Consider the following 27,165-nt stretch of genomic DNA (forward strand, 5'->3'; position numbering starts at 1 on the left):
ATTCTTATGTTCTTTTGTAATTGCTTGATCTTTTCTTCTCACAGAAATGCACACACACTCTCTGAAAGCACTCCCATGCGCGTACACACACACTCACACTCACGCACACTCTCGTGTGCACACACACACTCAAAGTTGGGGGTTGTTGGGTGGTATGGCTCAAAGGACCAGAAGGGCCTATTGTGAGCTATATCTAATTAATATAAATATTAATTAAATTAAGAAAATGATCTGGGCTCCCTATCTGGAACAGGCATTGTGGTCAAATAAGGGTGTGGGAACATCTATCCAGTACTGGCTTCCCTGAAACAGATAGCACATGCATTAATTAGTTTACACGTGATCCATCACTATGTCATTAAAAGAACCATTTCACACCTTCTTCAAAATGATAAGACTTTAAATAAACCCCTCTGAAAATGGAGTCAAGGAATCACACAGAATATTCCCAACTACCACTCATATACTTTTGATTATGTTAAATGCATGCCCTCAGGAAAGGTATATTTCAGGTCAAGTCAAGTGAACTTTTGTGGTCATTTCGACCATAACTGCTGGTACAGTGCATAGTAAAAATGAGACAACATTTTTCAGGACCTGGTGTTACATGACACAGTACACAAGCTGGACTGAACTATGTAAAAAAACAACACAGAGAAAGCTACACTAGACCACAGACTTACACAGGACTGCATAAAGTGCACAAAAACAGTGCAGGCATTACAATAAATAATAAACAGGACAGTAGGGCAAGGTGTCAGTCCAGGCTTCGGGTATTGAGGAGTTTCCACCCTGGGAGATCTGTGTTTCTATGATTCTGGATAGCTATGATTCTCATAATTGTATAAACCTCTGAGAGAGAAAGAAATACATAATTTGAGAGAGAAAAATGTCCAACATAGTGGATTGTGAAATACAAAGATACTGCAACTACTAGAAATCTGAAACAAAGGAAAATGCTGGAAATCTTCAACAGATCAGTTAGAATTTGAGTAGAAATGAAAACAAAGTTAATGCTGATGACCTAATTTCAGACATGATTGGTTCTAACACAAACAGGAAAGCAGGTTATCTGAAATTGTTGAACTCAATATTGAATTTCAGGTATATCTGGATAGAACGTGAGGTCCTTAAACTTACATTGGGCTCTAGTGAAACAGGATTGGGGGATTGGTTTCTCCACTCTAGAAGAGACTACATCCTAAGCACCAAATGGGATGAAGTAGAAGTCAATAGTGGATTCAACTTGTATCTCTAGATGTTGGAAAGGGGAGGTGTTGCATTCCTCATGATTGCATGGCGGAGACTTGAGAAGATGGACGTTTTGGTGGAAGTAGACAAGTGGACCAGAGGAAACATCCTCTTCAAAATGTTGAAAGAGGAGGGGAAGATGTGCCTGGTGATGGAACCTTGTAAAATGTGGCAGAGAACACAAAGTATGATCTTTTGAATGTGGATTTCTTCCCTGCCACCTCCTATAGCCCATTTCTCAGTTCAAACAGTTTCTCCCTCAGCCTTTCCATCTAATGAACATATTTGTAATAGATTCTCTCTATTAGTATGAATTATTCATATGTCAAGCCAATTGCATAACTTTAAATCCGAGAAATATTCAGCTAATTAACATATTGTGCAATACCATCCTTCTTCTATAGCTTAATATTATTCACGTAATTAGAATATTGTTACATAACCTTACTGCTCTTACAGAAAACAACACTCAACCTATTCTGGAAGCAACCAGGAATGTAGTTCGAAATTGTCAGAAACATACTCCACAGCATGTCAACTTATATAATGAATCTTCGTGTTGCAGCTCTGGGAGTTAACTCTTACCCAGAAACATAGGTCATTTCAGATATCAGTTACAGATGCACAATCCAAACTCTAATGCCTATAATGAGACCATTTTGAAATTGACAAATGTCAAAATCTTACCCAGTGTCTTTAGGATTTAGCCATTGAAAAATGATTACTGACATGAACAATAGGACATCTTTAGTTCCTTAACTTATTTATTTCAAAAACAAAGCAATTATTTGTTACATCAAACATTACGTGCATGGAAAGAAAGAAGGGTGGAATGGAAAAGAAGAAAGTCAAAGGGGGCAAAGATGGAAGAGGAGTATTTCATTAACATGTAAAATATTTTTCAAATCTTCAGAACCAACGTATAGCAAAAACTAGAAAATGCAGGGGAAACTCTACAGGCCAGGCAGTATCCGTAGTAAAAGAAGCAGTCAATATTTTGAAGCCACAAGAGATTGTGCAGGTACTGGAATCCTGAGCAACACACGAAAAATGCTGGAGGAATTCAACAGGTCAGGCCACATCTATGAAGTTGAGTGAAGTTATTCCAACTAGTTCAAGAGCTTGATGGTTGAGGAGTAATAACTATTCCTGAACCTCGTGGTCTGAGTTCTGAGGCTACTGTAAATTGTTCTTGATGGCAGCAGTGAGAAAAGAGCCTGGCCAGTATGGTGGTGATCCTTGATGTTGGATGCTGCTTTCCTGCGATAGCACTTTGTGTACATGTACTCAATGGTGGGAAGGGTTTTAACTGTGATGGACTGGGCTGTACCCACTACATTTTGTATGATTTTCCATTCAAGGGCATTGGGGTGTCTATACCAGTCCATGATGCAACCTGTCAATACCTTTCCCCACACATCCATAGTAGCTTGTCAAAATTTTAGGTGACATGCCGAATCTTTGCAAATTTCTATTGAAGTAGATAGTAGAGGCACTGCTGTGCTTTCTTTGCAATGGCACTTATGTGCTGGACCTAGATTAGATAGTTACGTTAAAGACCAGGTATACAGGTGTACTAAAAAAAAGTGGACACTGTGTGTATTTTCTGACGGACAGGCACAGACCTAAAGCATTGGTTGTTTCACTTTCTAAGGATGCTGCCCGACATGCTGACTCTTTCCAACGTTCCTTTTGTTTTACTTATTTCGGATTTCCAGCATCCGCAATTCTTTATGAAATATTTAATGAAAATGACTGCACCACCCAGAAACCTACCTATATAATACCTGCCTGATCAAAGGGCAATTTACAATGACCAATTAACCTTCTCAGTGGTATGTCCTTAGACTGCAGGAGGAATCGGATATGATCACGGGGAGATTGTACAAACTCCTTCCAGATGGCGCAGGAATTGAACTCTGAAATCCAACCACCTCAAGCTGTATTGTGCTAAACACTATGCTATCATGGTGCACTGATCAGTGTGCCTTGCAGCCGATCAAAGTCATTGTTGTCCAAGATTTAATGTGCAAATGGAAAAATCACAATGCAAAAACAACGGGATAATCTATGCTTTTAATGTGGGTGATGCACAAATATCAGTTCTATTCTCAGGGGAGCTCCCCCTCTTCTGAATCTGCTTTACATTCAAGCCACAGACAGGTATTCCCATGAGATGCTCTTTGCTCAATGTAAGATCACAAGATGATGAAGGTCATTAACCTTGTCTTATTTCATAATTTTTAACCCACACCCATTAGAGAATCAAACTGCTTTCTCAATGATTGCAGAGTTTCCTGCCGCCAGTACTGTCTACGCTGAACATAAAACACTACATCCAGGAACTACTATGTACTATGTACACTAAGAGCATTGTGTACGCTTATCGACAGGTTAACACCAAGAGATGCTGCTTCATTTTAAAACTGTTCCGTCAGGTGCTGAAAGTGTTTGGTTGTTTCATTTTGAAAGCTCCTTTTGATAGAGCAGGAACTGGGCTGAGAGAGAAATAGAAGGTCGATTGCCATTTCAGACAGGAGCAAAAGTGAAGGGGCAGAGTTTAATGTTGAGTCATTTATAAACACAGAGATTCTGCTTTTGCTGGAAAGCCAAGGCAACACACACAAAATGCTGGAGGAATTCAGCAGGTCAGGCAGCATCTATGGAAATGAATATACAGTTGACTTTGATGTTGCGGTGTTTGCAGAGTTTGGCAATTAACTTGCAGATCTTTCATCACCAGTTGAGGTGACACCGTCAGTGCACAGTTATCGGTGTTTCTCTCTAGGAATGTTCACATTTATATAAGCCCATATTCACATGCCTCAATCCAGATTGGCTAGCCCTTCAGATTACCCTTGAACTCTATTGGCTTCCATTTCTTTGGCTTTTAGGGTTAGTAGATGGCGGCTATTTCGAGGTTTGCTTACGGAGTTATTTGAAGAGAACCACGCTTCTCAAAATTCTCATGCCTGCTCCAGAACCTCCACGGTGTCCCAGTTAAATTGGTATCCTTCTAGGTCTTCATGTACCAAGATCAGCAACAGTAGATCATGTCTCTGTACCATTAGGTTGTGTTCCCTTAAACGAGTTGAGAGTTTACATCTTGTCTGGCCAACATGGTTCCTGTTGCAGTCTCGACAGGTGATCCTGTACACCGTATTACTTTTGTCAGTTGCCTTTACTGGAACCTTGTCTTTCCTTAAAGTCGCCTTTGGTTTGTAAGTGATCGTGATGTCATGAGTTTGAGCAGTTTGGATGTAATTTCTGAGATGTTCTTGATGTAGGACAAGGTCGCGGGTTTCAATACGCATTTAGTAAGGTCTGCCCAACTTTCTTTTCTTAGTAAGCATCTCCTGATAATCTCCACATCCTAAACAGTGGACATTTTGGGCAGAGATCCTTCTTCAGCACTGAATTCATTTACGCTGTCCCAGAGTGGCAGGTGTTAGCACTTCACTTGCATCATCATCCAGGCCATGCTCTCTTCTTACTGCTCCATAGGGTTAGGGTTTGTTACTATGGTCTCAGTAACAGGAATTACATCAGAAGTCTTACAAACAAGAAGTTAGTCATCTGAAGCATGTAACCAATAATGGTTAAGCACTGAATAACACACACAAAATGCTGGAGCAACAGCAGATCAGGCATCAATGGAATGAGTGAACAGTCGACATCTTTGGCCAAAACCCTTCATCAAGATTGGAAAGTCAGAGGGAAGAAACCAGAATAAGAAGGTGGAGGGAGGGGAAGGCGAGCAAGCTAGAAGGTGATAGTTGAAGTCAGGTGGTTGGAAGAGAGGATGAAGGAAGAAGCTGAAAAGTGATAAGTGGAAAAGCTAAAAGACTGGAGAAGAAGGACTCTGCAAAATATTGTGATTAAGTATTGGGCCAGTATCCTGAATTCACACCAGTAGCTGTTCCTCATCTAACTAAAAGCAGATGATCTAATCATTGGCATATATACTTTTTGTGGGAGCTTTCTGTGCACAAATGGGCTGCTCTTTTATGCATTACCACAGCAAAAGAGCTTCAAAATCTCTTGTTCCATTCTAACATGACAGCAACTGTGGAAAGAGAAGCAGATGTCACAATTCTGATCAAAGCCCTTTATCAGAATTGAGCACATCTACAAGGAGCACTGCCTCAGGAAAGCAAATTCTATCATCGAGGACTGCCACCATCCAGGTCATGCTCTCTTCTCACTGCTGTCTTTGGAAGGAGATACAGTAAACTTAGGCCCACAGCACTAGGTTCAGGAATACCCTTCAGCCATCGTGCTCCTGAACCGGAGTGGATAATTTCACTCAAGCTCATCTCTGAACAGATTCCACAACCTAAAGGCTCACTTTCAAGGACTCTACAACTCACATTCTCAGTATTATTTACTTACTATTATTATTATTTGTTATTTTCTTATTTGCACAGTTTGTCATCTTTTACTATTTATTATTATTTTTTTCTGGATTGGCATAGTTTGTCGTTTGAACACTGTTTGTTTGTCAGTCAGTCCTTGTTTGTGCATAGTTCTTCAATTCTTTGTCCTTCTGTGAATGCCTGCAAAAACATAAATCTCAGGTAGTTTATGGAGACACATACATACTTTGATAATAACTTTACTTTGAGCTTTGAAAAATCTGGAGTATTGCTCACGAGTGCAGATTTTTGTGTTCCGATCTGGAGTGGGCGTTGAACCTATTATTTTGACTCAAGTACTTGCCTCTGGGCCCAGCTGACACTGAGCAGAAGGAATTGCCTGACACATGGTGTGTGACTCCATTTGGGCTGCTGAAGTTTAATTTTATCGGCACAGCCTTTTCACCTCAGGAACGTGGGTTAAATCCAGGTCCGACAAGGACAATAGAGGTCTTTGGTTTTTAATGGCTGGGATGCCTCCGAAGTATAATGGGTTTCAATCACAGCTGAAAGTGAGGCGGTCTACAATACCAAAGTGGTCATAAATCCAGAGCTAATTGGTACTGGGAAAGCGTGATATTGCCACTGGGTGTAAAGTGAGTCAAATTTCCATTCCCCAGGATCACAGTCCATCACCTCCATGAGTACGCAAACACAAAAAATATATCTGTTTTTGGTGTGCATGACCTGTAACCCAGTGGAGCCGTTGTGCCTGCTTATTTTGTATCCCATAATTAATGTGGATGATGTAACGTGATCTCCAAGGATACAAACCCTCACTAGAACCTTGACTGAAAAACGAAGCCTACCTTTTAATCGGCCCACACAAATAGTTAGTACAAATAGAATTATGCAGATGCAAGGTAAAATAGAAAAAAATAATTGAATCTGTAGAAATGGATAAGATGCAAAAAGGCAAGTATTCCAAATGTCATGCAATATTTTATTGCACCTTATTGGCAATTCTGTGCTAGTTAGAGGCTGATTTACATTCTTTTACAGCTCGGACCGCAAATTTTTCCAATCCTGTTTTAAAAATGCCCAATCTAAAAGCAGAAATTAGATTGATCGTTAGATTGGCTTTTCAATGCCTGGATGACTGACCACCTCATCATCCTTAATTTGGCATCTTAACTCACGAACGGACTTTATGTTTTAAAAAAAAACTGTGGTCGCTAGTTTAAGCACACAGCTCTGTCAAGTTCTGTGTAATATTCTGCCGGAACAGAGACCGTATCACAATAAACCAAGGCTTAAAGGCTGCAGTCTTTGACTTTGACCTCTCATGTAAAGACTGTGGTTGTGCAACAACATTCCATTTTCACCCGCCATTCCCTCTCACCTTTGTGAGATCCAGTAAGTTTGCTATCCCAATATTCGCAATTTACTTCTGGGACTCAGCATGTGTTGCATTGTGCGATGGAATAAGCAGCGATTGTTTAACTCTTGTCATGAATAATTTCCATGCAGGAATTATCATCTTCTATTCCGGTAGATTTCAGGCCAAGGCATCAGAGGCCCTGTATCCCTTTCCTTTCCTTCCACTGGCTTTGGGATGCTGTTTCCCTCATACATTATTGATAATCAAGGAGCCTGCCAACTTCAGTTTGAGACAGACAAAAGGGGACTGGATGGCATCTCACGCTGCTCAAGGCCTTCTTTCATTAAAAACATTTCAGCTTGTTCTCCAAGGGCACCCTCTGTCACTCTCTGCCATGCAGGAGAAAATAGCTTTGAAACTCAGTGAATAGTACAAATGAATTACTCTTCAGGTATTGGCACAGCCTGATTATAAAACCCAATTCAGCAGTGTCCTTCGCACCTTTCCACTTGTAGCTACATAATCAGCAAGCGTCATTTCATCTCCCTCGTCTTTTTTCTTTCCTGGGCTCCATCTCGTTCTTTCTCTCTTTTTTTTTATTACACTCGCCTTTCCTTCTGGAAGATATAACCATTTACAGTTGCTCTGTAATTAAATATTTATAAATCTGTGCAATGGTTAGCTGCTGAATAATAAATAATGAGACCATGGTGGCTTTGGATAATCTCCCCCAGCTTTTTATCTACAGTCCTTTAACACAGTGATAGGAGTTGTCACTGAAAGTCAGTCACAGTCTCTATTTTAAAAGTAGAGGGTTTTTTTTTTATATAGTTGTCGCTAGTGGTACTTGGCAGAAATATAACATATCAGACTCGTGTCTTCCGGTATTTGTATGGGACTGACCAGTCTTTAAGATAATCGATTGTACTGCGCCTGCTGTCTCTTGGGTGCTGTGATAGATTCAGCAATGCATTTCAGATCAGTGGTAGTACTGACACACGACCCTGGGTTACCAGGACTTGTGGAACGTCCTCTGACCTGCGGAATAAATAATTGATATATTTATGCCACTCTTCTGCTATTATTTTACTGCCTGGCATGAATGTGATATCCAATTTTAGTGACACAAAGAGTAATTTGACTTCTAATGCAACTCAGACTGCAAACTAGTCAAGCCACACGAGTGGGCAATGTCACGCAGATGATGACTGTGTGAAATTTGAAGTGCTCCTCTTGGTTACTTCTTCGTACTGAGTGGCCTCAGGAACGGTTGCTTCTTTTCTTCCTGGAGATATAGTGTTTGTGCTGTAATACGGTTGTATATTATATGCATTCCCTGACATTAAATTGAACAATTGAAACTGGGGTGAAGGGGAAAGATGATCATAGCAGGATCAAGACCATGAGACAAAGGAACAGAACTAGTCAGTCTGGCTGATATATCGCTCCCAACCCCCTGCTCCTGCCTTCTCCTTATAACTTTTGACATCGTGACTAATCAAGAACCTATCAACCTCTGCTTTAAATATACTCAATAAATTGTTCTCCAGATCTGTCATGGCAATAAATTCCACAGATTTGCTATCCTTGGGCTAAACTAGTTTCTCCTTGTTTAGCCTTGGGCTAAAATAGTTTCTCTGTTCTAAATGGACATCCCTCCAAAGGACCTCAGGAAGTATAAGTGACTCTGACCCTTCCTGTACACAGCCTCAAGTCTGTCATCCAGGTACACCTCCAGGCACTTGTAGGTCCTTACCACACCCACATCCTCACCATCAATAGTAATTGGATCAACGCTGGCTTGGTCTTCCTAAAGTCCATCACCTTCTCCTTTGTCTGACTGATGCTAAGCTGCAGATGATTCAGCTTGCACCATTTGACAAAGTCCTCCACCAGGATATTCATCCTCCTGTAGTCCTTTTATACACCCAACTATTGCTGAGTCATCAGAGAATTTCTGCAGTTGACATAACTCAGTATTGTATCCAAAGTCTGAAGTATACAAGTTAAACAGGAAGGGAGCCAATACAGTCGCCAAGGCATCCCAGTGCTGATTATAACCATGTCTGACACACGGCTCTGAAGCTGCACAAACTGTGGTCAGCCAGTCAGGTAGTCCATTATCCAGGATACAATCAAAGTGTCAACTTGCATTGAACAGAATTTTTACCCAGCAAAGAGAACTCTGTGGTATTGAAGGCGCTTGAGTGAACTTGGCTTATCCTCCTTGGAGTGACAGAGAATGAGAGGTGAACTGGTAGAGGTGTATAAGATGATGAGAGGCATTGATCATGTGGATAGCCAATGGGTTTTGCCCAGGGCTAAAATGGCTAACATGAGGGGGCATAGTTTTAAGGTGCTTGGATATAGGTACACTGGGGATGTCAGGGGTAAGTTTTGGGTGCGTGGAATGCACTGCCACCGACAGTGGTGGAGGTGGATACAATAGGGTCTTTTAAGAGACTCTTGGATAGGTACATGGAGCTTAAAAAACTAGAGGGCTATGCGGTAGGGAATTTCTAGGCAGTTTCTAGAGCAGGTTACATGGCTGGCACAACAGTGTAGGCCGAAGGGCCTGTAATGTGCTGTAGATGTCGATGTTCTCTGTTCTATGAAATCAAAAAGCATGATCCTCACAGTGCTTATCCAAATGGGAATAGGTTATGCTTAGCAAGTAGATGGCAGCATCGTCAACTCCAACGTGCTTCTGGTAGGCAAACTGCAGGGTATCAAGGGCTGATCTGACCAGGGATAGGAGGTGAACCAGGTAAGCCAGGACCAGCCTCTCTAGAGCCTTCATGATGGTTTGGTCAGGGCCACTGGATGGTAGTCATTACATCAATGTTGCTGTTGTTATTGTATCAGCAGCAGCATAACATGTTGAAGCTTTGGAATTTATCAATAAGGAGATATTTGGTAGGTGACTAAAGGCTTCATTAACTGTGGGGGGGAGGGGGTGGGTGAAGAAATTGAACTTTTTGGGAGAAGAGCAAGATAATTCTGTGGAGCATCAAAACCATGCCCAAACACTTTTCAGTCAACTTTTTGGAGCCACCATTGCAAAAGTAACTGTAATTTCTGTAAAGTTTTCTGCCGGGGATCACACTTTCCTTATGTAAAATGCGCAGAACAATGACTTGTGGTTTTGCATGTTTGAACTAGTTCTAGTCTTCATCGGTCCTAAGCAGTCACGAGTAGCTAATGCCTGTCTCAAAGCAACATCCCAGCATTGATTTTAAGACAGACATCACCTTACTAATTAAATTAAACCTTAATTATTAAAACGATAGCAATTTTCATCTATACTCATTGCTTCCAACCCCATTATTGACTTTAATTTGTTTGATTTTATTCAACTGTCTGACCACAAAATAACCTCTGCTTCTGTGTCAGGCTAATGAACCTGGTAGGTTCTGTTTTGCCAATATGCCAGTACTGGCTGTACCATTATGTCACTCTTTTTGCTATTACCCCAACCTTAATTCCAATTTTCTCATGGATACACTAAATGTCTCATCAGTTATAAAATATTAACACTGAGCACCTGATGCTGACACTTAACTATAATAATCATCTTTATGTGTCGTGTCATATGATGTGGGCGATCATGGCCTTCGACCATGATTGCTCTTGGCAAATTTTTCTACAGAAATAATTGCCATTGCTCTCTTATGGGCAGTGTTTTTTTTCCCCAAAATGGGTGACCCCCACACCCCCTCAGCCATTATCACTACTCTTCAGAGATTGTCTGCCTGGCATCAGTGGTTACATAACCAGGACTTGTGATGTGCACCAGCTGTTCCCATGGTTTCACATGACCCTGATTGGTGGGGTGGGGTGGGGGGAATAAGCAAGGCTTACAGCTTGTCCAAGATTGACCTGCAGGCTAGCTGAGGAATGGAACACCTTACACCTCCTTTGGTAGAGACATACCTCCACCCTGCCACCATTTAACCATAATCTAGCACGTCAGAATTCAAAATAAAGGAAATGCATACAGAATCCAGAAAAACTAGACCTCCAGGTTTGACATTGCACGTAGTGAGACATGAGCTGGGAAAGATTTTGGCAGGGGTAGAGAATATAGAACATAAAACATGGAACAGTACACGACAGAATAGGCCCTTTGGCCCACAATGCTGTGCTGACTTCTTAACATACTCTAAGATCAATCTAACGATTCCCTCTCACATGGCCTTCCACTATTCTATCATCCATCTGCCTACTCAGAGTCTCGTAAATGTCCTTAATGTATCTGTCACTGCCACCACACCCAGCGATGCATTCCACGCACCCATCATATTTTGTGTAAAGTAAAAGAATGATCGGAGAAAAACATCAAGTGGGCTGAGGGGATGTTTTATATCCTGTGTTTTTTCACTCTTTTTTGCCGTTTGCGCGATTCATTCTTTTTTTGTGTGTGTTGTGGGTTTGTTATTTTTCTATGATCAGCTTCCATGGTTTTCTTTGTTTCACGGCTGCCTGTGTGAAGACACATCTCAAGGTTGTATTCTGCACACATGTTTTGATAATACATGTACTTAGAACTTTGAATTTTGAATGGCAAATGAAGTTTGATCCAGGTAGAACATTGAGAATGAGCGGAAGAGTCCTAGGGAGATCAAGTGTGCGATCCACTGACAGTAGTCACTGGTAGACAAGGTGGTGAAGAATACTGATCTTCATCCGTCACCGCATTTGAATATAAAAGTTGGGAGGTCAGCATGTGGATGTTGATGCATCTGCACTTGGAGTATTGTGTTTGGTGTACTTGGAAACTGTGTTTAGTTTCAGTTACTCTGTTGAAGGGAAGATGTTATTAAACTGAAAAGGGTAAAGAAAAGATTTACAGGACTTGAGGCACTAAATTATAGGGAGGATTTGGATGGGGTAGGACTTATTTCTTAGACCCAGTGGTGAATTTATAGAGATGTGTAAAGTGCTGAGGGTGAATGCACAGTCTTTTTCTCAGGGATGGAGAATCAAGAAATCAAAGTCATAGGTTTAAGCTGAGATGGGAAAGATTTAATAAGAACTTGAGGTGGAATTCTTTGACACAAAGTGTGGTATGTTGGTAGAATGAGCTGTCGGGCAAAGTGGTTGAGGCAGGTACAATAAGAACTTACACAGATTGGAAGGAATCTTTCAGAAAGTTTTGGGCCAAATGTTTGCAGAAGGGTTCTAGCTTTGATGGGGCATCTTAGTTGGCGAGGACTAGTTGTGCCAACGATCCTGCTTCTGTGCTGCATAACTCAATGACTTTATGAAAGAGTTGAGGGGTGATGGAAGGGAAGGAGGAAGGCTAAAGTCTTGAGGAGAAAGGATCAGTTCGGAGAGAAGCTTGGAACCACATGAAGACAGGAGGAAAACGGATACAGTGGCTGAGAGAGGAAGAGCAACAGCCAAGGATGGGAGAGAGGAGAGACAGGAGGTGAGAAATGGAAAGAGAAAATGGGAGAGAAAGTGAATGAGCAGACAAAGGTGAAAGAAGAGAAGGAGGCGGAAGCCAAAATCAACAATGCAGGCTAAAAGAAAGGGGATGTTGAAAAGAGTGTTTGCCAGGGACAGAAATGAAAAATGTAAAGGAGGGATTTAGTGGTGGATGATCACTGAAAATTCCTCAAATCATGAAGAGATTGAGAAGGGTTTGCCCTCCAGTAAGGGTCCCACCAGGCCACTGAAAGTTGTTAACGAAGTAGGTCATGGACACTGCACATATAACTCCTCACCATTGATTTATTATCTCTTTCTGGAGCACACAAACCCTCTTATTGATCTGGAAAAACAACTGTTTTATTGGTGTCCTTGCTATTTTCCAAATTTGCATTTACTTTTCAGGTATATCATGGGGTTGTTTTTTTAGGAATTGGAATTGGAATTAATTTGATATTGTCACATGTACTGTGAAAAGCTTAGCTTTGCATGCCATCCACACAGATGATTTAATTGCAGAAGTGCATTGATGCAGTAGAAGGTAAAGCAATACCAAGCCACAGAATGAGTCCAGAGGCAGAGTCTCAGCCCGAAACATTGGCTCTTTATTCATTTCCATAGATGCCGCCTGACCTACTGAGTTCCTCCAGAATGGTGTCTGAAAAGTTCCAGCATTTTCACAATCCCTTGTGTTTACAAAATGTGGAATAAAGTGTTACACTTACAGTGAAAGTGCAGGAAGACAAAAAGTTGCTGGTCCATAATGACGTCAATAGTTCATTTTACCATACCTGCGGGTAAGTCTTATAGCAGCAGGATAGAAGCTGCCCTTGAACTTACGTGTGCTTTCAGGCTTTTTTATCTGTTGTCTAATAGTGGTGGAAGAGGGAATATCCGGGGGATGGGTGGGGTCTTTGTTTATGTTGGCTGTTTTACCATGGCAGTGAGAAACATAGACAAGAGAGGCTGGTTTCCATGATGTGCTGAGCCTGTGCCCATAATTCCAGAGTTTATTTGGGTCTCAGATAGAGCAGTTGCCCTACCAAGACATGATGCATCCAGATTATTTTATTTTATTGCGATACTGCAGAAGGTCTTCCACCACCCAGCGATCTCCTGATTTAATCTGAGCCTAATCACGGGGACAATTTACAATGACCAATTAACCTAACAACCGGTATGTCTTTGGACTGTGGGGGGAAGCAGGAGCACCCTGAGGAAACCCAGGCGGTCATCGGGAGGAAGTACAAACTCCTTACAGGCAGTGGCGGGAATTGAACCCAAGTTATCTGTACTGTAAAGCATTGCGCTAACCACCATCCTACCATGTCACCCACATCAGCAGGCAGTACAGGCAACCTGGGTTAGATAAGTGCTTCCTATGGTGCATCAATAAAAATTAGTGAGGTCTTTACATATTACTTCTCCTCTTGTGCAGATAATGGCAAAATCTAGCTAATGACATATCATTCTAAACTGATATATTTTTTAAAAAGCATTAAATCTGATGTTTCTACAAATGACAATTTGCCAGAATAAAAAAAAAACAAATGCACAATCACACACAAACAATGCTCACACACATTTCAAGTTAAGCACGTGAACAGACTTGGTTAATGTACAATGTGAAAATAAGCTTCCATAAAGGAAGCTACTTCGAATTACCTCATTGTCGTGTTACCCTGAGTAACAGGAATGTCATCCTCTGTATGAATGAATCAATGTTACTGAATATTGATGTTTCCCTCCTGTGCCGCTGATAGATGCCCGGTTTTGTTCTGGCTTAGAGTGTTTTATTGTTCTGCATCACTGAAAAACTGTGGCTGTACAGTGAGTGGAATTGCAGGTAACATCTCAAAATATTTTAAGACATTGATAGAAGGTTAAGCTAGCAAATATAACCTAATACATTTATCCTACCCTTAGTAGCTGACAATTGGTTTAGGACCGTGTATCATGTCAAGATGATGCTGTAGAAAGCATGGTAAACTATGGGTAGTGTATTTTCTCAAAACATAAGTAAATCAGGTTCATATTGGATGGCTGCTAAGTTAAAAGTACTAATGAAGATCATAGCCATCGTCAGCACTATTCATTGGGTGTTCTATTAATCTGGATCAACTATGCACTTGGAAGGATCGATAGATGACTAGATAAATGGATCTTTACCACGCATCCTATAACCTCCTTGACCCAATACCATCTGGAGGGAATACCTGGCCACTCCTCACTAGCATGGTGAGCTATTTACCGTGTCCCTACTGTAAGGATCCCTACCATCCATCCCACAACCTCTTTGACCTAATACTGTCTGAAAGAAGGTACAGGACTGGGACTGCCAGACTGGGTAACAGCTTCTTCCCTCAGGCTGTCAGACTAATGAATACCTTGCCACCACTGAGGTCTCATTACTAGGACAATGAGCTGCTTACTCTCTGCTGTTTACCTGTACTACTTACCTGTTGTGCGGGTGTACCATGGTCCAGAGGAACATTGTTTTGTTTGTTTGCATATATGTACAGTCAGATGGCAATAAACTTGAACTTGAAGCAAGTCATTAAACTACAGGCAGTAGTAAATTGGAAGATGGCATTCCATAACAATTTTAGAACTGATAGATTAAAGAGATAAACTCAAAGAGATTGAAAATACAGATTTTTATTTTTGCATATGAATCTAAAATTGGAATTACCTTGAAAATGGTGAGATATTTTTCATCAGATTGGCCTGGTGCAGGCTGTTCCCTTTTGCCACCAGACAAGGGCGGCTCAGGTCCTTGATCCCCAACACAATACCACAATAGATACTGACTGCATGTTTCCACAAGGAATTATATAACATAGAATGATTGAGTGATTACAACGCTCTCCCAGCACCATCACCAATGCTTGGCTCAACCTGAACAAGTCACTTTATTTCTCAGAATGAATCCCATTCCTCACATGAACCATCTTTGCAGGGTTACAAGGAGGCAGACATTGGGCATCAACAGTAATCACGAGAACACCAGTATTCATACCACCAGGTGCAGGAACAGTTATTACCTCTCAACAATCAGCCTCTTGAACCAGAGAGGGTAACTTCACTCAGCTGCACTTGCCCCTTCATTGAAATGTTCCCACAGTCTGTGAACTTGCTGTCTAGAACTCTTCACCTCATGCTCTCAAAATCATTTGTTTATTTATTTGCACAATTTGTTGTTTGCTGCCCTTGGTTTGAATGCTCACATTGATGTGGCCTTCCATTGATTCAGTTATGGTTATTATTATATTATAGATGTATTAAGTATGCCCACAAGACAATGAATCTCAGAGTTGTATATGTACTTTGATAATAAAGTTATTTTGAACTTTGAACTTCAGAGACAAGAATCTGCAGATGTTGGATGTCTTGAGCAACACACGCAAAATGCATGAGGAAATCAGTAAGTCAGGCAGAATCTATCAAGATGAATAAATAATTGGCATTGTAGTTGACGAGTTCCGATAAAGGTTCTTGGTTGACTCTGTTCCTCTATCAGTGCTGCCTGACTCACTGAGTTTCTTCAGCATTTTGTGTATATAGAATATTCAGACTGTCCACCATTCATTTATAGACAATAGACAATAGGTGCAGAAGTAGATCATTCGGCCCTTCGAGCCTGCACCGCCATTTTGAGATCATGGCTGATCATCTACTATCAATACCCGGTTCCTGCCTTGTCCCCATATCCCTTGATTCCCCTATCCATAAGATACCTATCTAGCTCCTTCTTGAAAGCACCAGAGAATTGGCCTCCACTGCCTTCCGAGGCAGTGCATTCCACACCCCCACAACTCTCTGGGAGAAGAAGTTTTTCCTTAACTCTGTCCTAAATGACCTACCCCTTATTCTCAAACCATGCCCTCTGGTACTGGACTCTCCCAGCATCTGGAACATATTTCCTGCCTCTATCTTGTCCAATCCCTTAATAATCTTATATGTTGCAATCAGATCCCCTCTCAATCTCCTTAATTCCAGCGTGTAGCTGGAATTTGATTTGTGGGGTGTAGATACCCCACTACCAAAGGAGGTGTAAGGTGCTCCTTCACTCTGCTAGCCTGCAGGTCACCCTTGGGCAAGGTGTAGCACTTGTTTACCACCTTCTCCCCCCCCCACCCCCACCACCGATCAGGGTCACGTGCAGCTATGAGAATTAGTGGCGGATGGTCATATGAGCAGCTGGTGCATAACACAAGTCCAGGATATGACCCAATTACATCAGGCAGACTATCACTGAAGAGTATTGATAGCGGCTGGGGTTATCTGTCTTGTAAAGACACTTCCCAGATGAAGGCAATGGCAAACCACTTCTGTAGAAAAATTTGCCAAGAATGATCATGGTCATGGAATCATGATCGCCTACGTCATACAGCATGGCACTTGACGATGATGACGACGAGTCATTCAATTCCTGATTTTTAACTCCATTTACCCACAGATTGGTTCATGTTACTTAATAATTATGCAATTCCACCATCTTCAGTTCTGATTGATCAATCAGAGAATGCATTGCTGCTTACACCCCTTTGAACTCCTTTAGCAAAGAGCAATAATGTACAATAAAGTGTTTTACCTTTAAATCTGGTATCTAAAACAGAATGATGTGAAAGCAAAAATGTGCAACAGATCAAAGGTGCATGTTACTAAATTGTTTGCAGGAGTGACTGAAATAACAGTTGTCAAATCAGAAATGGTCTTGTCAACTAAGTGTGTCAGATGGGCAAAGGGAATATTTTTCTGCCCATCTAGCTCTGAAAGGTCTTTTTAGTTTAGTCATTTTAAGAATGTTTCTGTGTGAAACTTTGCACAGTGTCATGCAAGAGGTTATGAATAGAGTGTCCTCAATTTACTTATTTTAGAGATACAGGCCCTTCTGGCACAATAAGCCACACCACCCAGCAACCCACGTAGTTAACCCTAGCCCAGTTACAGGACAATTTACAATGACCAATTAACCTCCCAAACAGTATGTCTTTGGAAAGTGGGAGGAAACCAGAACACCCGGAGGAAACTCATGCATTCAAGGGGATGATGCCGAACTCTGCCACCTCAAACTATAATAGTGTTGCACTAACTGCTATCCTCCAAGAGGACCACAAACTTGTCGTGGTTTGGAGGCTTGTGTGCCTCAATGACCTGGAGAGCTATGTTGGCTGGAGTCAGGACTTTATGCTTTGGTTCTTAGCAGGGTCATCCATGCCAAGCAGGTCAAAGGGTAGATGCCAGGCTAAGAGGAGTCTACCAGTCCCCCAGTTTTGGGGATTCAGCTCAGGGCTAACAACCCCGCCTGATAATATAAAATTGTTACAGAAACAACAATGAAGATTCCTTCTACATCTGAGTGCGATGGTATTCCTAAATCTCCACCTGGACTTGCCAGACTAACAGTAGTGAAAACCATTTGGAAACTAGTGCCATAATGGGCAGTGAATACTTAGCTGCTATGCTACCATGGAGCCCAGTAACCTCAGGAAATTATCATGCAAATTAAAGCACCACTTCTACATCAATGTGATTTCCTATTTCTTTGTCTTTCTCACATTTCCATTCCTTTCCTCAGTTTCCCATCGACTGTCTGTGGGTCCCAGGTAAATGGCAATTCTCTACTCATAGACACTAAAAACGTTGGTGTCCTGTAAACGGTTAAAACAGTCCATCGGGCACGGCTAGCAAGTCTAATCAATTCGAAGTGAAACTCATTGTACGAGCAGCACTCGGTGCTATGTGTAGCCATCAGTGTTGCGGCTCTCAGTCATTTTCTGCATTGTGTTATGAGACTCTGAAGGAAATTGAGCTTTGCATAGCAAGGGAATACTCCATTCACTTCAGCAGGCCAGTGGAAGTGTGATCCGGTCCATCGGAGTCACGTATCTGTTCTCTATCAGCATTGTATTCTGTGCTGCATATTTAGTATGGTAACTGGTCACATGAGTAGGGGCGTGGTAAAAGTGAAGGGAATATGTCACGTCTTTGTGCTTTATTCGTGGCAGTTTGCAAATAGGGGGGCTGACAGTTGTATCTTTTGTTGACTGCTCAGTTACACAACTTACACTTGGGTACGCTTACGTTTCATCGCTTCAAGATTGTGTGTTTGCTAATTGTTGATAAAGGATCAGATACATACCTTCGACTTTTGGAACAATCATTATTGGTACAAGTATAACAAATCCGTGGGGGGTCGCCAGCAGCGGCAATTTGGTTTGGTTAGAATTGGCCGCTACACAGTCTTTTGAGCAAAAATTCCTCTACACATTTTCTGAAGTATATTGTCAAGCTGCTCGAGATCAGCATGAGAATATAAGGAACAGAAGCAGGACTAGTCTATGCACCCGCTGAGTCCATTCCATCATTCCAAGTATACTTTGCCTGGCCCACATTTTTGCCAAGCGCTAATATCCTCAATATGCTTTGTATCCAAAAATCTATCAACCTTGGCCTTGAATATACTCAGTGTATGATCACCCACAGCAGGCAAAATCCTTCTTTCAGGTTTACATTCTTCTTAGAAATAGATTAATAATAAAAAGAAAATTGGAATTAAATAGTGTCTTTTGAGACCTGACGTCATCTTAGACACCTCATAGATAATGAAGCAGTTTTGGAACAGAGCCTGTATGGAAATACAAGACAAATACCTGCCAATTAGCAATCAGAAGTTAAAGAATTATTGACCAGAAAAATTCATTTTTAAAGCTGGTTGAGGGATAAATATTGGCTAGAATGCCAGGGAAAAATCCCCTGCCTTCAAAGTAGTGTTGAATCTTCTGGAAATACTTGAAAGGTTATGTATTTATTGAGATACAGCATGGAGTAGGCTTTTCCGGCCTTTCAGGCTGTATTGTCCAGCAATTCTCTGATTTAACCCTAGCCTAATCACAGGACAATTTACAATGACCTATTAACCTACCAACTGGTATGTCTTTGGCCAGTGAGAGGAGACTGGAGCACTGGGAGGAAATCCAGAGGTAATAGGGAGAACTTACAAACTCCTTACAGGCCGTGGCGGGAATAGAACCCAGTTTGCCTGTACTGTAAAGTGTTGTGCTAACCTGTACGCCACCATGCTGCCCTAAAGACAGGACAGGGCCTCAATTTAATGGCACATCCAAAAACCAGAAGCTCTGACCATACATTATTCGACTTCACTTGTTCCTAAATCCAGATCTAAGGGCTCAAGGCTCTTCGGTGAGCTTACAGTCCCCTCCAGCAGAGGTAAGAGTAATCCCAAATGGGCCATTGGCTGTTAATCAGCTTGCTGACTGAGTGGTGCTGATTGTAATTGTTATTTGTAATAACTTGCATGCAATTTAAGTCTGAGACTGCACTGGACATCACAGTGGCACGCTATTAAAACCATTGCCTCACAGGTAGAGTGGATCAGCTTCAAACAGAACCTCTGGTGCTGGCTATATGAAGTTCAGCCTTTCTCACTGTGACCAGAATCAGAATCAGGTGGAATATCACAGGCATACCTTGTGAAGTTTGTTAGCTTTGCAGCAGCGGTACGATGAAATACATGCTAACAGAGAAAAAAGCTGAATTGCGGTAAGTATATATTAAATAGTTACATTAAGTAAGTAGTGCAAAAACAGGAATAACAAAAGCAGTGAAGTAATGTTCATGGGTTCAATGTCCATTCAGAAATCAGATGGCAGAGGGGAAGAAGCTGTTCCTGAATAACTGAATGAGGTCCTTAGGCTTCTGCACCTCCTTCCTGTTGGTACCAATGAGAACAAGGCATAACCTGGGTGACGGGGGTCCTTAATGATGGATGCCACTATTCTGAGGCATCACTCTTGAAAATGACCTGGATACTATGGCTAATGCCCATAATGGAGCTGACTAATTTTACAACCCTCTGCAGCTTCGACCCTGTGCAGTAGCCCCCCCCCCCCCACCCCCACCCCCCATACCAGACGGTGATGTAGCCATGTTCTCTCTTGGGTACATCTGTAGAAATGTTTGCATGTTTTAGGTGACATATCAAATCTCCATGTCCGTTTCCTTTGGGGGCACTAGTTTCCTCCCCATCCCAAAGGCATGTGGGCTGGTTTGTTAGTTGGCCAAGTAAACTGTTCCTCATGTGCAGGTGTCTGGTAGAGTCAGGGAACTGGGAGAGGTGGCACAAGGAAATTAGTGGAATGTAGGGAGAATAATGCAGGAAGCAACATATATAAAATACTGGAGGAACTCAGCAGCTTAGGCAGCATCTATGGAAAAGCGTAAACAGTCAATGTTTTGGGTTCAGATCCTTCTTCAGGACTAAGAAAGATGGGGGGAAGATGCTAGAATAAAAAAGTGAAGGGAGGGAAGTAGGCTAGCTGGAATACGATAGGTGAAGCCAAGTGGGAGGGAAAGATAAAGGGCTAGAGGGGAAGGAATCAGATAGGAGAGGAGAGTGGAGCATAGGAAGTCGGGACTCTGGAGGAAGGTGATAGGCAGGTGAAAAGAGGGAAAGGCCAGAATGGGAAATGGAGGAAGAGGGAGAGGGACTGGAAGGAGAAATTGATATTCATGCCATTGGCTTGGAGGCTACTCCGGTAGAATATAAGGTGTTGCTCCTCCACCTTGAGGATGGTCCTATCTTGACACAAGAAGAAGGCGTGGACTGACAAATCAGAGCAGGAATGGGAAATCGGAAATAAAATGTTTGGCCAGCAGGAAGTTCTGTTTGTGGCAGATGGAGCAGAGGTGCTCATTGAAGTGGTCACCCAGTTCCCCAGTTTACGACAGGTCTCAACCAATGTGGTGGAGGCTGCACTGGGAGCACCAGACACAAAAGGCGACCCCAGCAGATTTGCAGGTGAGGTGTTGCCTTACCTGGAAGGACTGTTTGGGGTTCTGAATGGAGATGAGAGAGGAGGTGAATGGGCAGGTGTAACACTTAGGCAACTTGCAGGGTTAAGTACCAGGAGGGAGATAAAATGGGTTAGTGTAGGGTATGTGTAAAAGCATATTAATGGTCGGCAGACTGAAGGGCCTGCTTCTGTCCAGTATGATGCTGCAAATCTGTGAGCATGATGGATGCTTAAAAGTTGTTAACAATTTTCTGGGTCTCATAAAATCACTCCCGGTATACTCTTTTGTTTTATTCTATTTTGGATACCAGCAGAGCCTGTCAGTTCCTGTGTCACAATCACAAGCTCAGAGCTATTGATGCATGATGACATTCACACAAAAGGACCAATTTCATTGAGAAATAATCTATGGTTGATCTCTGGAAGTATCCGTGTTCGGTGCATTTTTTTTTCTGGGACCTCAAAGCAGATGGAGAGATGTTTGAGGTGGCTGGGTTATGCTCACTCCTCAATTTCAAAGTAGCACGCAATTGGGCCACAGCTATTATTTCTGCTTTCTCCTGGCTCTCACTTTGACTGTTTTTTTTTCAAAACGAGAGCTCTTGTGAGTTCATTGTAATGGAAATAATTATCTCTGTTTTATTGACAGCTTTTTTCCCACAAGGCATCATTCTAATTACAGAGTTTTAGAAAGACAGGTATGACTGTCATGTAAGATTTAATGCAGTGGAAAGCTTTATGTAACAAAAGAGAGACCTGTCAACAGATCTTTCCACATCCCTTTAAAGCTTGAGACCCAGGTCTGACTTTATAATCCAACTTGAAACTCCAATGCAAGAAGTTCTTCTCTGCCAGAGATGGTGCTTTATGTACTGAGACCGTAAAATAGATTGCCTTCTGGGTCCTAGTGATCCCAGTCTACTAAAGATCCTTTGATCCTGCCTACTCTGGGTAGAACCATTCATGAGAATGATCCTGGGACTAAACAGTTAATATATGAGGAGGGTTTGATGGCCCTGTGCCTGTACTTTCTGGAGTTCAGAAGAATGAGGGAGAATCTTATTGAAACCTATCAAATGATGAAAGGCCTAGACAGAGTTGATGTGAAGAGCATGTTTCCTACAGTAGGAGTGTCTAGGAAGAGGAACTCGGGAGATGTTCATTTAGAACAGTGGAGAAGAAAACTTTTCAGCCAGAGGGTAGTGAATCATTGCCACAGATGGCCGTGGAGGCCAAATCTCTGAGTACATTTGAAGAGGAGATTGATAAGTTCTTGATTAGTCAGGGCATCAAAGGGTAAGAGGAGATTGCTGGAGAATGGGGTTGAGAGGGACAATAAATCAGCCATTATGGAATTGTGTAGCAGAATCAATGGGAGAATGGCGGAATTCTGCTCTTATGTCCTATGATCTTATGGAATGCTGTCAAATTTCAAAGCAGATTTTATTATCATATGTGTCACCAAATACAGCACTGACATTCATTTTCTTGTGGGGATAGTCGGCAAATCTATAGAATAGTAGCTATAACAGCAACAATGAAAGATTATCTTGGCCAAGGTTCAGATTAAAAATAGAATCACCTGGTGATATAACTCACGAGCAGGTGACTAGCAGATTCACAAAAAGGTGACTACTTCTTCAATAAAGTACCCAACCATGATTTACAGTGCCTATAAAAAGTATTCACCCCCCCTCCCTGAAAGCTTTCTTGTTTTACAACATTGAATCACAGTGAATTTAATTTGGGTTTTTTGACACTAATCAACAGAAAAGACTCTTTCCTGTCAAGGTGAAAACAGATTTCTACAAATTTGTCTAAACTTATTAAAATTATTAAGCACAAAATAATTGATTGCATAATGATTCCCCCTGCCCCCCCCCCCCTCAAGTCAGGTCAGTATTTAATAGATACATATTTGGCAGCAATTGCAGCCTTGAGTTAGTGTAGATAGGTTTCTATCAGCTTTGCACATCTGGACATTGCAGTTTTTCCCCATTCTTCTTCGCAAACTGTCAATTGCATAAGCATCATGAGTGAACAGCCCTCTTCAAGTCCAGTCACAAATCCAGAACTTAAACTTTGTTGTTTTTAAGCCATTCCTGTGTAGCTTTGGCTTTATGCTTGGGTTCATTGTCTTGCTGCAAAACAAATCATCTCCCAAGTCGCAGTTCTCTTGCAGACTGCATCAGGTTTTTTCCTCCAGGATTTCCCTGTATTTTGTTGCATTAATTTTACCCTGTACTTTCACAAGCTTTCCAAGGCCTGCTTCAGTGAGGCATCCCCACAGTGTGATGTAGCCACCACTATGCTTCATGGCAGTCATGGTATGTTTTGATGATGTGCAGTATTTAGCTTACGCCAAACATAGCATTTAATCTGATTGCCAAAATGCTCAATTTTGGTTTCATCAGACCATAGAACCTTCTTCCAGCTGACTTCAGAGTCTCCCGCAGGCCTTCTGGCAAACTCTAGCCTAGATTTCATGTGAGTTTTCTTCAACAGTGGCTTTCTCTTCGCCTCTCTCCCATAAAGCTGCTCCTCATGAAGCACCCGGGCAACAGTTGTTGTATGCAAGATCTCTCCCTACTCAGACACTAAGGCTTGTAACTTCTCCAGAGTTGTCATAGGTAGCATGGATATTGGGTGCAAATTGAATAGGGAGTTAACATTGGCATGTGGCAAAGGTAATGTCCAGTAGTTATGGGGGATTTCAACATGCAGGTGAACTGGGAGAATCAGGTTGGTGCTGCACCACAGGATAGGGAGTTTGTAGAGTGCCTACGGGATGCATTCTTGGAACAACTTGTACGAGAGCCGACCAGGGACAAGCCTATTCTGGATTTAGTGTTATGTAATGAACAGGATTTGATAAGCGATCTCGCAGTAAAGGAGCCATTAGGAGGTAGTGATCACAATATGATCAGCTTTTATCTGCAATTTGAGAAGGATAAGGGCAGCTTGGAGGTGTCAGTGTTGCAGATGAACAGGGGAAACTATGGAGCCATGAGGGAGGAGCTGGCCAAAGTTGACTGGACGGATAGCCTAGCAGAAAAGACAGTGGAACAGCAATTGCAGGTATTCTTGGGAATAATGCACAAGGTGCAAAATCAGTTCATCCGCCAGAGAAGGAAGGATTCAAAGGGGGGAAAGGGGCCTCAGTGGTTGACAAAGGAAGTCAGAGACTGCATAGCATTAAAAAAAAGGAAATATGACAGAGCTAAGGTGAGTGGGAGGACAGATGATTGGGAAGTTTTTAAGGAACAACAGAACTTAACTAAAAAGACAATACGGGGAGAAAAAATGAGGTACGAATGCAAGCTAGCCAGGAATATAAAGGAAGATAACAAAAGCTTTTTTAGGTATGTGAAGAGAAAGAAGATAGTTAAGAACAATGTTGGGCCCTTGAAGAATGAATTGGGTGAAATTGTTAAGGGAAACAGAGAAATGGCAGAAGAATTTAATGAGTACTTTAGATCTGTTTTCACTAAGGAAGACACAAGCAATCTCCCAGATGTATGGATGGGCCAAGGACATAGGGTAACAGAGGAAATGAAACAGATTGACATTTGGAAGGAAACGGTGATGAGAAGACTGATGGGACTGAAGGCTGACAAATCCCCAGGTCCAGATGGTCTGCACCCTAGGGTACTAAAGGAGGTGGCCCTGGAAATTGCGGATGCATTGGTAATCATTTTCCAATGTTCCTTAGATTCAGGATCAGTTCCTGAGGATTGGAGAATGGCTAATGTTATCCCACTTTTTAAGAAAGGAGGGAGGGAGAAAACAGAGAACTATCGACCTGTCAGCCTGACATCGGTGGTGGGAAAGATGCTAGAGTCCATTATTAAGGATGAAATAGCGGCATATCTAGATAGCAGTGATAGGATTGGGCCAAGCTAGCATGGATTTACCAAGGGTAAATCATACTTGACTAATCTGTTGGAGTTTTTCGAGGATGTAACCAGGAAGTTAGACGGGGGAGATCCAGTGGATGTAGTGTACCTCGATTTTCAGAAGGCATTTGATAAGGTCCCACATAGAAGATTGATGGGTAAAATCAAAGCTCAGGGCATCGGGGGGAAGGCATTGACATGGATAGAAAACTGGTTGGCAGATAGAAAGCAAAGGGTAGCGGTGAATGGGTGTTTCTCTGAACGGCAGGTGGTGACTAGTGGGGTGCCACAGGACTCGGTATTAGGACCACAGCTGTTTACCATTTACGTTAACGATTTGGATGAAGGCATAGAAAATAACATCAGCAAATTTGCTGATGTTACTAAGCTGGGTGGCAGTGTGACATGTGATGAGGATGTTAGGAAAATTCAGGGTGACTTGGATAGGCTGGGTGAGTGGGCAGATACTTGGCAGATGGCGTTTAATGTGAATAAGTGTGAGGTTATCCACTTTGGGAGTAAGAACAGGAAGGCAGATTATTATCTGAACAGTATAGAGTTGGGTAAGGGAGTAATACAAAGAGATCTCGGAGTCCTTGTTCATTAGTCACTGAAGGTGAATGAGCAAGTGCAGCAGGCAGTGAAGAAGGCTAATGGAATGTTGGCCTTTATTACAAAGGGAATTGAGTACAAGAGCAAGGAAATCCTCTTGCATTTGTACAGAGCCCTGGTGAGACCACACCTGGAGTATTGTGCACAGTTTTGGTCTCCAGGGTTAAGGAAGGACATCCTGGCTGTAGAGGAAGTGCAGCGTAGAGGTTAATTCCTGGGATGTCTGGACTGTCTTACGCAGAGAGGTTAAAGAGACTGGGCTTGTACACGCTGGAATTAAGGAGATTGAGAGGGGATCTGATTGAAACATATAAGATTATTAAGGGATTGGACAAGATAGACGCAGGAAATATGTTCCAGATGCTGGGAGAGTCCAGTACCAGAGGGCATGGTTTGAGAATAAGGGGTAGGACATTTAGGACAGAGTTAAGGAAAAACTTCTTCTCCCAGAGAGTTGTGGGGGTCTGGAATGCACTGCCTCGGAAGGTAGTGGAGGCCAATTCTCTAGATGCTTTCAAGAAGGAGCTAGATAGGTATCTTATGGATAGGGGAATCAAGGGATATGGGGACAAGGCAGGAAACGGGTATTGATAGGAATTGATCAGCCATGATCTCAAAATGGCAGTGCAGGCTCGAAAGGCCGAATGGTCTACTTCTGCACCTATTGTCTATTGTCTCTTGGTGGCCTCCCTCACTAGTCTCCTTCTTGCATGGTGACTCAGTTTTTGAGGATGCCTGTTCTAGGTAGATTTACAGCTGTGCTATATTCTTTCCATTTCTTGATGGTTGACTTAACTGTACTCCAAGTGATATTCAGTGAATTGGAAATTTTCTTGTATCCATCTCCTGACATCTGCTTTTCGGTAAACCTTGTCAAAGAGTTGCTTGGAGTATTCTTTTGCCTTCATGGCGTAGCTTTTGCCAGGATACTAACTCGCCAGCAATTCGACATTCCAGATATTGGTGTATTTTTACTGCAATCAGTTGAAACCTTGATTGCACACAGGTCTCCAAACACAGATCTCCATTTAACTGATTACGGGACTTCTAAAACCAATTGGCTGCACCAGTGATGATTTTGTGTGTCATAATAATGCAATCAATTATTTTGTGTTTTATATTTGTAATTAATTTAGATCACTTTGTAGAGGTCTGTCTTCACTTTAATATGAAATAGTCTTTTTCTGTCGATCAGTGTCAAAAAAGGCAAATGAAATCCACTGTGATTCAGTGCTGTAAAACAATAAAAACTTCCAAGGGGGGTGAATACTTTTTATAGGCACTGTATGTCCATGGATTTTTTTCTCCTTTGAGGTGGGAAAAATTGGACTAATGTATTGCCTATCCCTCCTTGGATTTGAACAGAATGACATATGGGCAACACCAAGTAAAGATGGCAACTTTGCTTCAAGTACAAG

The sequence above is a fragment of the Hemitrygon akajei genome, chromosome 3 (genome assembly GCF_048418815.1).
Source record: "Hemitrygon akajei chromosome 3, sHemAka1.3, whole genome shotgun sequence".
NCBI lineage: Eukaryota > Metazoa > Chordata > Chondrichthyes > Myliobatiformes > Dasyatidae > Hemitrygon > Hemitrygon akajei.